Source organism: Berghia stephanieae, chromosome 6, assembly GCF_034508935.2.
Source record: "Berghia stephanieae isolate SIO BIC M18660-M18661 chromosome 6, UCSD_Bste_1.3, whole genome shotgun sequence".
NCBI classification, from domain to species: Eukaryota; Metazoa; Mollusca; class Gastropoda; order Nudibranchia; family Aeolidiidae; genus Berghia; species Berghia stephanieae.
Genome location: NC_088365.1, coordinates 50,649,934 through 50,662,433, shown reverse-complemented (window position 1 = coordinate 50,662,433; position 12,500 = coordinate 50,649,934). Strand labels below are relative to the sequence as shown.

General features: G+C 35.1%; 1 protein-coding gene and 1 long non-coding RNA gene across 2 annotated transcripts in view; one reads left to right on the top strand and one right to left on the bottom strand.

Annotated features, from left to right (window-relative positions):
• The window catches only part of LOC144975210 (uncharacterized), an 81,109-nt gene that overhangs the window by 54,147 nt on the left and 14,462 nt on the right, over nucleotides 1–12,500 (top strand). The window lies entirely within an intron of this gene.
• On the bottom strand, nucleotides 7,606–10,919 carry LOC144975713 (uncharacterized). The gene is made up of 3 exons (XR_013645970.1): nucleotides 9,760–10,919; nucleotides 8,539–8,600; nucleotides 7,606–7,722 (listed from the first exon to the last, which is right to left on the bottom strand). It is a non-coding gene; the product is annotated as an uncharacterized LOC144975713 (long non-coding RNA).

Genomic DNA, 12,500 nt, shown 5'->3' with positions numbered 1-12,500 from the left:
ACACGGCAAAAAATATTCCCAGTTGCTCCGTGCGCCATTGTTTTTGCAGTCCCCGACCCTTTAGAAACCTGACGACCCAGGTTAAGATCAGAGATAGAAGGGACCAGGCAGAGGAGTTTATTTGTTGTTGTTGTATACCACTGAATGGACTTGGTTTGTTTTGTTTTGTTTTTAAGGGTTTTACGGCGCTTGCAACACATTAAGGTCATATCAGCGCCAGTAAAAAGGAAGAAAATGGGATAGTAAAAAGTTCTGGAACTACAATTAGAGCACCCAAGAAAAAGTAAGGCAAAGGGGATTTGTTTCAAATAGGAAACAGTAGATTCCAAGAGCCCACTATCAAAGTACTTAGTTTGAGATCACCTAAACGTCTCATTCAGACACAAGCACAGGTCCCAACAAAGAGGGATACACTCAAATGTTTACAAAGCATAAATAATATGTAAACAAAACAATAAAGAGCATAACAGACAGATGATTTACAAGGGAAAAATATAATCTCCCAAAACTCGAACTATACATTTGACTGTTTCCCTCCCAGCCAGGTCCTGGACAAAACCAAGTAATCCCATCCCGAGACAAAGACAGAAAACAAGTTGGAAAACAGACATAGGGGGATAGAAGACGCAACGAGTACGTCCCTGCCCATTATGGGAAGTCGGGAACCCCACCCAGTGAATGGAGTTGGATGGATAGGACAGCAGATCTGATGGACACAATGAACGGCTTCAATCAACATCTCATTCACTTTAACTTGCACAATGCTTGCTTTGGTTTCGTGGTAGACAGTTCGTCTGACGCCCGAGTTGCCAGGGTTCGAATCCATATTTGTGGCGATGCAGAGTCATTGTAAAAGTCTCATTTACAGTCTCACTTGTGTTAATTGGAGTACGTTACTGAATTGCAACAACGTTGTTCGTGTCCATATAAATGTACTACCAGCTGCACGTTGAGCTCATTGTGGGTTTTATGATACATCAAGCTCGTGTAAAATTACATTTACATTTGACCGAAAAATGATACATAACGATAGAAGTCTACAAATCATATTGCAGGTTTATTTCAGTTCCAAAAGCCATCACAAACATTCATCCACTGTATCACATAAGTCTTTGGTCACCAAATAAAAGCATGAAGTTTGCTATGTGTACAGTGCAACATAAAAGGATAGAAACAGTTTTACTGAGAAAACCCTCAAATGATAACAAACCAATATGTTGTTGCTGGTAAGTTGCTTAATTGCATTTGTTAAAAAGCATAAACTGTGAAGCAAAAGTGTTGAAAATCGTTTGAATAAAGTTTAATGCAAAAAAAATAATTCTTAAGCACTTTATGCCGTTCTAAGCTGTCGTTGCTGCATTTTTTTTCATTATTAATTATTATTATTCTGATTAAGGATGAGGGGATAAAGAAAGAATGAAATTAAATGCACAGAGGTGTCATTTCTTGACAGTCACCTCTAAAGATTGCAACTCTTAAAATTATCATGAAAAGAATAGTGAAATTTTACATTAGGTATCTAGAAAATGCTGAACATAAAGCTACATTGGCCAATTAAGTTAGGGTTAGTAGAAAGACTTTTTATTCTGCCATATCTGATTCTTTCAGATAGTTCTACATAGCTGCCAACTTTTCAAAATAAAATAAGGAACGCTCATTTGGCCCGGGATGAGGGGCGATGTGTGCCGAAGCCCCGCCCCCCCCCCCCCCCCTTCATCGAATCGCAACATATAAAGTCAGCCTTTTTAATTACTATTACTAACACTAACAAGTTTGAGATGACAGAGGCTAGTCCAAATGTTGCTCAATTATCGGGTTTAGTACCAGCACATTGAATCGTTAAAATGACACTTTCCACAATGATTGTTGTTTTGTTTTTAAGGGTTTTACGGCGCTTGCAACACATTTAGGTTATATCAGCGCCAGTAAAAAGGAAGAAAATTGGATAGTAAAAAGTTCTAGAATTACAGTTGAAGCATCCAAGAGAAAGTAAGACATAGGGGAACTGGGAACAAATAGGGATCAGATGTAGATTCCAAGAGCGTATCACCAATGTACTTAGTTTGAGATCACCTATAAGTCTTATCCGGACACAAGAACAAAATCCAACAAAGAGGAACACACTCAAATGCTTACATTATACATTAAAAAATAACAAATATAGTAATAATACATAACAGAGAGATGATTTACAAGGAAAAAAATATCATCTCCCAAAACAATAAAATGCATTTGACTGCTTCCCTCCCAGCTAGGACTCCGGCGAGGGCCAGGAAAAAAACAAGTAATCTCATTCCAAGACAAAGACTGAAAGCATGTTGGAAAACAGATATAAGGGGATAGAAGACACAGTGTGTACCTCCCTGCCCGCTATGGGAGCTTTCCACAATGAGATCAAAATTCAGAACGGACAATATAAAGAAAGAATTCAACTGCCTCAACTTTGATAAGGACCAATACACAAGAAGCACAATTGTAAAATAAATGAAATAACTTAAGATGGTTAGAAATGCATAACTACCAACCTGGTACATCACTTGAGAGGGCGTTTTGGGGTAAAAATTAGGTGAGTTCAGATAAAAAGTAGACGATTGCATATATGTTTTCTTTCATGCAACATAATGGTCTTTAAGTAGTATACTATAATAGTAGTTATAGTAAAATGCACCTCTAAATATTAGAGAATTCCTACTTCTTTACTTTGACAAGATAAACACACCTAAAAATGGAGTATACTTATTTTCTTGAACCTAAACCGTTACAAAAGCTTGCTTGAAAAAAAAAAAAATTAAAATCAGATGAAGATGTTTTTGGGATTAAATTTATATATTTCATAAATTAATAAAGGGAAATAATCATTGTCATCTTTAATCAATATAAGCAATTGATTTTCTTATTGAATACCTTCCAATCAAAAAGGTGGATTTAATTTTATTCTTAATTAAAATAATATTTGTAACAAATAGTGAAAGTATCAATACTGTCTTAGAATATTCAAAGTATATCGAGGCTAACATCCATATCCTATGCAAATCTCCAATACATTATGAAAGGTTTGAGTAAAATACAGGCGTCATATAAACGAATGGAACTTTTTTAATTGTTGAAAATCATTTATGATAGAGGCATAATTCAAATTAAAGAGCTACACAAATGGAGATTATGCTCTCACTGGACACCAATAATAATGATAATAATAATAACAACAATAGTAGTAGTAGTAATAGTAATAATAATGGATCAATAATAATAATTCATTAGGCTCACATGGCTTTTTTACCACAAATTAGGTCAAAAATTACAAAATACGGATTTTGAACTAAAAATAAGCACTTACGGACTCAGGAAGTCAAATACGGAACAAATCCGTTTTTAACAGAACGGTTGGCAGCTATGGTTCTACAAAGCATTTGTCTCTCAAGCTGAGCAAATGAATGTTCATATAATATAAAAAAGGATATTGCAATGATGAACAGATTGTACTATATAAAGATAAAACGTTTTTGTAAACCCCCAAAATATGTCAATAACACTATACAATACAATGAATGTAATACAAATCAAATTCATGATTGTCATTACACCGATTGAAACGCTCTTTCCCTTCTATATTTATTTCTTTCATTAAAAATCTTTGTCTTCACCAAACTAATTAGTGTACCTTCAGGGATTCCTTTTTGTGAAAATACCTGTGGTGTTTTAAGAACAGAATAATTTCAGACTTTCTAGGTAATGATCCCCTTGAACCATGTGCTGAAACATCTTCGACAAAGTTTTTAAAATATGACTTGACTCTATCTGTATCCTCATCTGACCATGACATGTATCTCCGATTTTTGCTTGAATTCCTCTTGGGTTCAGTTTGTTTTGAAGAACACGTAAGCTGATTTGGCACTCCTGCTTCACCATCAAATATTTCTTCTTGATTTGCAGCTGTCACTATGGATGTTCCAAAATTTGCATTTGAGTCTCTATTCACTACAGAGTCATTTGTTTCAATGTTACAATTTCCTTCCCCAGTGACCGATGCTGAGTTATCAATTTGACCCAAAAAATGACCAACTTCTGTTATTTCTCGTATTGCAAGTGGACACTGATAAATGTTTTGATTGATTGATTCACTGTGTCCCATATGTCGATAGAAGACATCTCTCTCGTGTTGTGGGACATCAAGTAAGGCAAATAATGTCGAAGCTCGGTGCCTGAATTTATCAGCTATTAACAACTGGGTTTCTCTAAATCCTTTACTAAGGAAGTGACATATTTGATGGCAATGTAACCACTTACATGATCTTTGGATATTCCTGTATTTGGAAAAAGAAATGGGTTGTCTGAAATATCAACAGCTTTACGCTCCTGTGCAAGTTTCCTTAAAGGCTGAATTGTGTCATTGGGTATCAACACAGGGACCAACATCTTGCTTCCCTTTCCAGACTGATAGGCCAGCTTATACTTCTCAAGTAACGCTTTTTCCAGAGGATCAGTGACATGTTGTACAAGCTGGGGATCAACCCATACACCTGAATCTGCATCATTCCAGTCTTTTAACAACATCCTTGCGGTTCTCCGCCTCTCCTCGCATTAAACATTGTAAGCCTAGCTACGATGACATTGCGAAGCCTAACAAACATATGTGAATCAAATAATTGATAATCATCCTCACAAATACGGACCATCTCTTCAGTAATAAATTGCCGTAGCTTCTTATATCATCTCTAAATGGCATCTCTTTGGGTTTTCTCAAATTTGTTCTCTTTGCTTCACATTGAACTCTGGCTGTAAAAAAAATACTATCCCAATTATAATCCAGGACAGCTTTGAACAAATCTATCTCTGCGGATTCTTCCATTTTGTTTTGCATTATATATTCCCCTTTTAAGAAATTAATTAACTTTTTCAATATAAATCCAATTGAAAGCTTCAAGCCTGCTTTCAATGTCCCATCCTCTTTCAAAGTCATTTCAGAAATGGTTTGCGATATTTCATTAAAGTTACAACGCTTCACCACGTCCTCTCCAGAGAAAGAAGGTTGATTTGTTCTCTTCCTAGTTTTTAAAATCAAATTTCCTAAGATGCGTAAATCACTCATTATAACTTTTCTCTCCTTCTTTGAACTTTTACTCCACATTTTGTTCCTAACAATACTATAGCTTTGTCTGATCGACACAAATTTCCCACTTCATCATTCCGAAATTTGTCAAGAATATTCTCCTTTATTTCTTTACTTGCATTGGGAGCCACGGGATAAAATTTTACAACCCCAGTACACAGAGCATGCTCAGTACTACATTTCTTTTTGTGTTCATAAACCCTTCGTCCAGAGTAAAACCCCCTTACAGCCAGCACACATAACAACTTCATGTGACCCTTGTGCTCTCTCACGCATAACTATTGAATTGTTTCTAGTGTTTGAATAAAAAATGCCCTTTTTCTTGAGATATTCCATTGTTCTATCCCTTTCCTTTACAGGCTGTTTCATGGCCTCTGTAACTTCTGTCTCATCTTTGTGTTTCCTCATCAAATGCCTTGAGAGTTTTGTTTGCAACTGTCCACAGTATGGACAGGGTCTCCTTGGCTTTTTGTATTTCTCTGGAAAAAAAGAAGAAAATAAAGCACATCATGCTATGAACTATGAAAATAAATCAATAGACAGATCGTATGCACATCAGCTACATGACAGCGATAGAGAGGAATAGCATTCCAAATATTTAAGGCCTGGACAAGTAACTGTCATAATTCCTTCTTGTTATATACTTTTCTACCATCTATTCCTTTGGAAGAGGTATTTAGATTTGTGGAGACCTCTGCCACATAACAAATCCAGTGAAAAGACGCCATATTTTTGTTTTGAAATAGAAATAAATAGATCAATCCACCCACTTCACTGGGTTCAGGGCTCCCTCTTCATTATAATCAAAATATGAACATAAATCGGAATAGTAACACATTGAAGTCTCATCTGAATACATAGATTGTCCTTTGTTGTTTCAGCGAATAATCAGACAGAATGTCAAAGAATTTTAGGTTTTTCCCCAACCACCCTTGGAGGTATCAGTATCAGCGGAATGTTTTTTTACGTTGAGCAACAAAATTTACTCCAAATGCTTCACTCGACCCAGGCGGAAAAGCAATCAAGAATAGACCCAAGTCCTATCCAAAGACTAACATTTCATTTAAGTTTATTGTAGGCCCTTGGCCAATCGACAAAATTCAATTCACATAAATTATTTACACAATCAGAAATTAATTATATCAATAATAGTAATAGAATGCAATGAAGGCAATATCATAATAATAATAAATAATAATAATAATAATAATAATAATAATAATAATAATAATAATAATAATAATAATAATAATAATAATATATAATAATAATAATAACAGTTAGCGGCAATAAGTAACAATTAATATAGTAACAAAAGTAATAATAGACTATAGTTCATAGTCATAACAATGACTTTCTTTGTCATTGAGGGAGTGAGAAAACATCACCGGCTGGCAGAACAAACAGCCGACATCAATCAAACGTCCTCCAGACCGGTTGAGCATCGGCTTCATTAATTCCTTAAAGACTTCCCCCCAACTGCCTGAACGATGCTGATGCCCAGACAACTTAATCCTGATTTATATTTTGTGGGAATGAAATATGACATGTATATGCCGGAAATATTTCAATAACAAACACACTGTTCAGATAGAAAATATTTGAGTCTTGCCTTTGTTAATTGACACAGGTAAGTTAGGAAAATAAATGCTAGTAAAAACGATCAGCAAGTTCGTGAACACTGCTTCTCAACTCGAACATATGTTTTCATCAAATCTACACACATCATGTTGTGAGCTGAATTTTAATGATCTCAGTTGTCATTGAAAGGAAACCCAAGAATTTTAGAATAAAGAAAATATATGAACCTGGAAGTCAAAAGGGTTTGTAGCACAGCAGACATTATCAAAGTATAATTTTAGTACCGACAAATTAAAAGAAAAATGTGCTTTTCTTTAAATGCTCCCAATCATCATATACTGTTTAGGTTGCAAGATTAATAAAAATGTTATCTACTCTGATTCTCGTTAAGTTTCCAGCTGGTCTGTGAAAAAAAGCCTTAAGCATCATAGAAATACAAAGAAACAGTTTTAATATATAGATGGGTTGTAACAAAAAAAACATTTTAACACTTACAATACAAGCAATTTAAGTCTATTACAGACAAAAAAACCCCCAATAAAATAAACATGAACATTTTTATGGCTGGTTTCACTGATATCACTCACACATTGGGGTTTCAGATTCTAAGATGTCCACCCTATCAAATTTGGATTTGTGCTTGTTATGTAAATGGTAGCGTATTTTGCGACGCAGCACTGCCAAAACAGAAAAAAATGCAATAACACAAATGCAGCACCATGGAGGGGGTGGAAGTTTTCTTTTAAAAGGAATGGGTAAATTAAAATTGATCCCACAAATATCAAAGGAGAAGAATGACAAAAAAATGACTCACCATTGCACGTAACACGTTGGTTTGCAAGTGTATAGCATTCGGGTTGAACCTGGGTCCCAGACTGGCAGCGAGGTTCAGTCTGTGATAGTTGTGGATGAGGCTCTGACTGAGTTGGGGAATGAGCACTAGGTTCCAAAGACAATGATGTACTCAGCATTGGGTACCTCACAGAGTACGTAGAGGAATCAGACTCGGAGTCAGCAACAAAATCGGGACCCTGTATATTTTGTGGAAAAGATGACAGATCAATCAATTTATTCATGTTGACAATAAACATGAAGAGCCATTGTTTAATAATCCAACTAAACAATTAGCTGGTTAATAATGCAAGTATAATAAAAAAGAGTTGAGAAAGGCAGACATATTGTCTAAGTATTTAATATGTTCAACTGTGCTTGGATAAATATAGATACACCAACCAGGGTTTCAGTAAACCGTTTTTAACCAACTCTTTAAATCCTACACCAGGACCAACAACTACAAAACAATTTTTTATATCACTACGATTCTGGACATATAAACGGTTGTCATTGCAACAATATGAACTTCCTAACCTTGCAACTGCAATATAGTTAACAAAAAAAGTTGATAAACATTACGATGCAAGAGAATTTGGACAAAATGCGAGATCAAAAGTATAATCCCAACAGAAGCTATTTTAATTTTTCCTGGAAACGCATCATTTTCACATTTTGTCAAATAAAAAACAAACGACTTCAAATGTGAATGGCTCATCAATGAATATCACTTCAAAATATAACGAGGAAGGTTTAAAATAGTGTTATTGTTGGCGAAGTCCACTGCAAAGAAAAATTTTTAACAACAAAAAACTAGGAGATCTCACTGGTGTAAAACAGTGTTGTCCTTGTCCTGAAATATTGTATTGCGCCTAACAGACTGCAGGTCTCATCTTTTGTGGCAAATGTGTTTTGTCCACCACAAAATATGGTGATGTGAAGCATTTTGAGCATGGTGCCAACTGTGGATAAACGCTATACAAATGTTATGATTTTATTTTAATGTACATACTTACCACAAATGAATCATGTGATATGGAACTTTGTTCTGCATCACTTTCAGGCTCTGAGTTGGAGTCTATATAGAAAATAAAAACAACAAAAAAAAGCTGAAGACTATCATGTGCAAGTTTTTCTCTAAACTCTTAAACAAAAAATCATGCCATCTTGTGCTGTAAAAGGATTTTTTAAAATTATTTACCTTATGACTATTGTCCTTTGGAAAAAAAAGAAAATTAAGTCCGAAACCTTCTGGCTATTTTCTTTTAAATTTCAAGAACGTCAGAGTTGGCAAGGGAGGACGGAAATATAATTCCAGAAACCAATCTGTCTATAATCATATCCATATGATAGTTTTTCGTTCAAGATTCAGGTACAGTCCACTTAGGATAATCGCAATACCTTGGGATCATCGAAAATGTTGGGATTAACCGAAATTCAGTTTCCTGTCCACTATTTCAACATTTTACACATTTATTGTCAACTCAAACCAGTAAATAATATTCTTAGTCCACCACATACAGAGCAATTCGATTGAAACAAAAACCATATGGCAGCCCCGTGTAGATTTGTCAACCAAAAGCAGCTATGAAGCAAGCCGATATCTTATTCAGATTGGAAGAAGTTTCAATCTTTTTTCTCAACAATTCAACATTTGTCAGAGTTAAAGAGATTAGCCTTAATGAGAGACAATAAGCTCTCACCAAACTCGTTGGTCACAATGCACAGTTGTTAATCCTAAAACAAAGGATATCGCTCAGTCTCTCTTTATAACTGTCATTTATAACCTGTTGTCAAGATTATGACCAGCCCCACCCCTCTTCTATTTAATGGCCACCGATGACGTCACAAACCCATACTGCAGAGCCCCGCCCTCTTTCGACTCTAACAGAGTGGTGACACACTACTGTAGCATTAAATCCTGCTCACTCTCGATTCTTCAACCTGTCACGATTTCATCCATGATGAAATTTAATCATGATATACTGTTTGATTTCTTGAATTTACCACTTTTTAAAAAACCGAAGTTTGTTGCAATTAACCAGTGACTTTTATATAGAATTATTTCCATTGCTTAGGAAATATTGTGATTAACCGAAAGTTGCGATTAAACGAGTTGCAATTATCCGGAGTGGACTGTAATAGTATTAAACATCATGACTCAAAAAAAAAAAAAAAAAAAAGCAAACTATGTGTACCTAAATGTTATTCATTTCCTCATCAAATTACATTCTTACCATTAACATCATAGATCACATCAAAAGGGTTGTCTGGATTGACAGCAAGACATTTTTCAGGATTTTTAAAGCTCAAATCTCTCTGATCTGAAGTTACAAAAGAAATAGCATATTCTCAACATTAAACTATGATTTTGTGATATGGCATACTGTATGCATAAAGCAAGATGCAAAGACAGGTTTAAGTTTAAATTATTTTTTATATTCTTTTCAAAAATCCATTCTAGTTTTGCCAAAATAAAATAAACACGAGAAGTGTTGAGTTGGATAGCGCTAAAACTAAAAGTAGTAGTGGTAGTAGTAGTAGTAGTAGTAAACGACAGATCTTACTAGTGTGAATCTACAGTCTACAGAAGTTCCCGAATTATCTGACTCCACTTCCAAATGACTGACTGACAAGTGACAATCATCAATCGGTGTGTGTGTGATTAGGTACTTTGGTAAACGTCCATTTGGCCCTCCAGCAGGGAGCCGATAAATGGCCTAGTGGCTGTGACCCGATTTTTTGGACTTTTGAGTGATGGGTCTCAGAAAAAGTTCCATAGATTTTTTGTTTATGGATGGATTTTAATGATTTATGTCTTATTTTCTTCAGGAGAAATTACTCTATCGTTTGGTGTAGTTTATTTTAAAATCAATGACAATTTAGTATAACTTTTGATTATGGATAAAATAGGGTATAATTTAGCTTTGGATAATTAAAAGATTAGAACTTGGTAAATCAAAATTTCATGCTGGCACGTTTATTTAACATCTTAACTTTTTTATAAAATTAAATTCAGGGCAAAGTTGTATACCGCATCCATGAAATTCGTTCCAGTAAAATCCTTACTCAAATCTTAGCGGTCATTTTAGACCAGTTTTGAAATCCAAATGGCGGTTACTACCGGAAATGCAACAATTTTCAGGTCACAAAGTCCGTCAGTAAATAACAAAGGCAAATAGAAGACCATTTGTCAGCCTTTAAACTAACACAACTTTTTTCTGCTTATCTGATTTTCACAATTTTGGTATCATTAGAATCGTGTTGAAAAGCACTTTAAAATGATATAGGTTTCATTGAGCTCAATCCAATTTGAATTTTTTACCAAAGTACCTAGTGTGATGTCTACCCTATTGAAAATCTTAAATCAACAGTGATGTAATAAGAATGGCCAATAACTTACCATTTAAATTATCTCGGTGTCTCTTCAATGATGCCTCCAGCATCAATTTACCCACGATGCCATAGACGTCTAGTTTGGAACTCAGCAAGTGACGAAAAAATACTTGCTATAGAGAGGACGTCCGTCGGCCACTCTCTTCGCAAGTCAGTTGTCAGTGGTTATCAGATAATCATTGGTTCTTGAAAAATATAGAAACACAGCGGTTCATTTAAAAAGACTCTTTTGTAGATCAAGATATAATGTTAGGTATTGCACTTTAAAATCTCTTCAGACATAGAACGGGTCAACTTGACGTCTAGACCAAATCATTTCGAAGATCGATATGGCAACAGCAACGCCTGGAATGGAGGATTTAAATGCGGCATCTGACGATTCTACTGCTATGACAGAAGATGCTCCATTTCACGACGTCGAGATGGCTTCAACTGGCATCAGGCATCAACATGCTACTCAATAATGGGTTTGATGAAGCGTTTGACTAAGAATTAAAGCTGATAACTGATAACCACCTACTACTGACTTGCGGAGTGAGTGAGTGCCGAGTGCCTCTTTATGCGCGAAATTGACTAAACATACGTTTCACGAAAAAAAGAGTTACTATGTTTGCTTGTCTCTTGTCACCAAGATAAGAATCCGGACCAAGATTCGATAAATCTGTTTCTAAAAATAGATTATAATTCGTATATCTTGTTCATTCCTCAGTTCATCAACTTTCACACAATTTTATATTAGGTTTTCATTACTATAAAAATCCATATAATGCTCTAGAATTTTAGAGAAAATTTCGGAAAGATATATTGCCTCACTATTGAAATATATCGATGAAAACACTGGTACCCCTATTGTACTTTTTTCAGGCGGTCACCTTATTGACCAACGTGAAAATTTAGGCATAACTCTTCTTACTGTGGTGTTTAACAAATAACTTCAATACTATGATTTACAATTATATATCCTTGACGGTTGGGTTGACAACCTTAAACTAAAATCAGAAAAGTGAATGTGCTAGAGGTCAAATCAATAGGGGGACCGGATTTTGGTCTCCCTATTGGTAAAGTACTGTAAAATGAACTAATAGGGGTACCAAAAGTCTCCCTATCCGGTATTAATACATATATATATATATATATATATATATATATATATATATATATATAAATCGGGGTGTGATCTGGACTGACAATTAGACCTGTTGTCAAAATTTATGAAAACTGGCTTGTTTATAAAATTTCGTTATAGAGAATAGGTTATAACGTTTCATAAAGAGAAAAAACATAATATATAACACTCCTGGTCATCTTGTAAAAAAAGTATGCCTTTCGGCCATGACATCATAAAATATCATCGCCTAGGCAATCCACGAAGGAATAATATAGATAATTCATCAAACAAGATGCCTGATGTCAACAGGAAGCACCCATGTTGTCCAAGTGAGCCCAAGGAAAAATACGAAAGTTCCTGAAGCCGGGCTCGAACCTTCCAGGTCACAGTGTACTGCCTTAACCACTCGGCCACTTCGCCCCCGTCATTAGAATCGGTAGAAATGCGCTTTAGGAATATTTATATATTTATTAA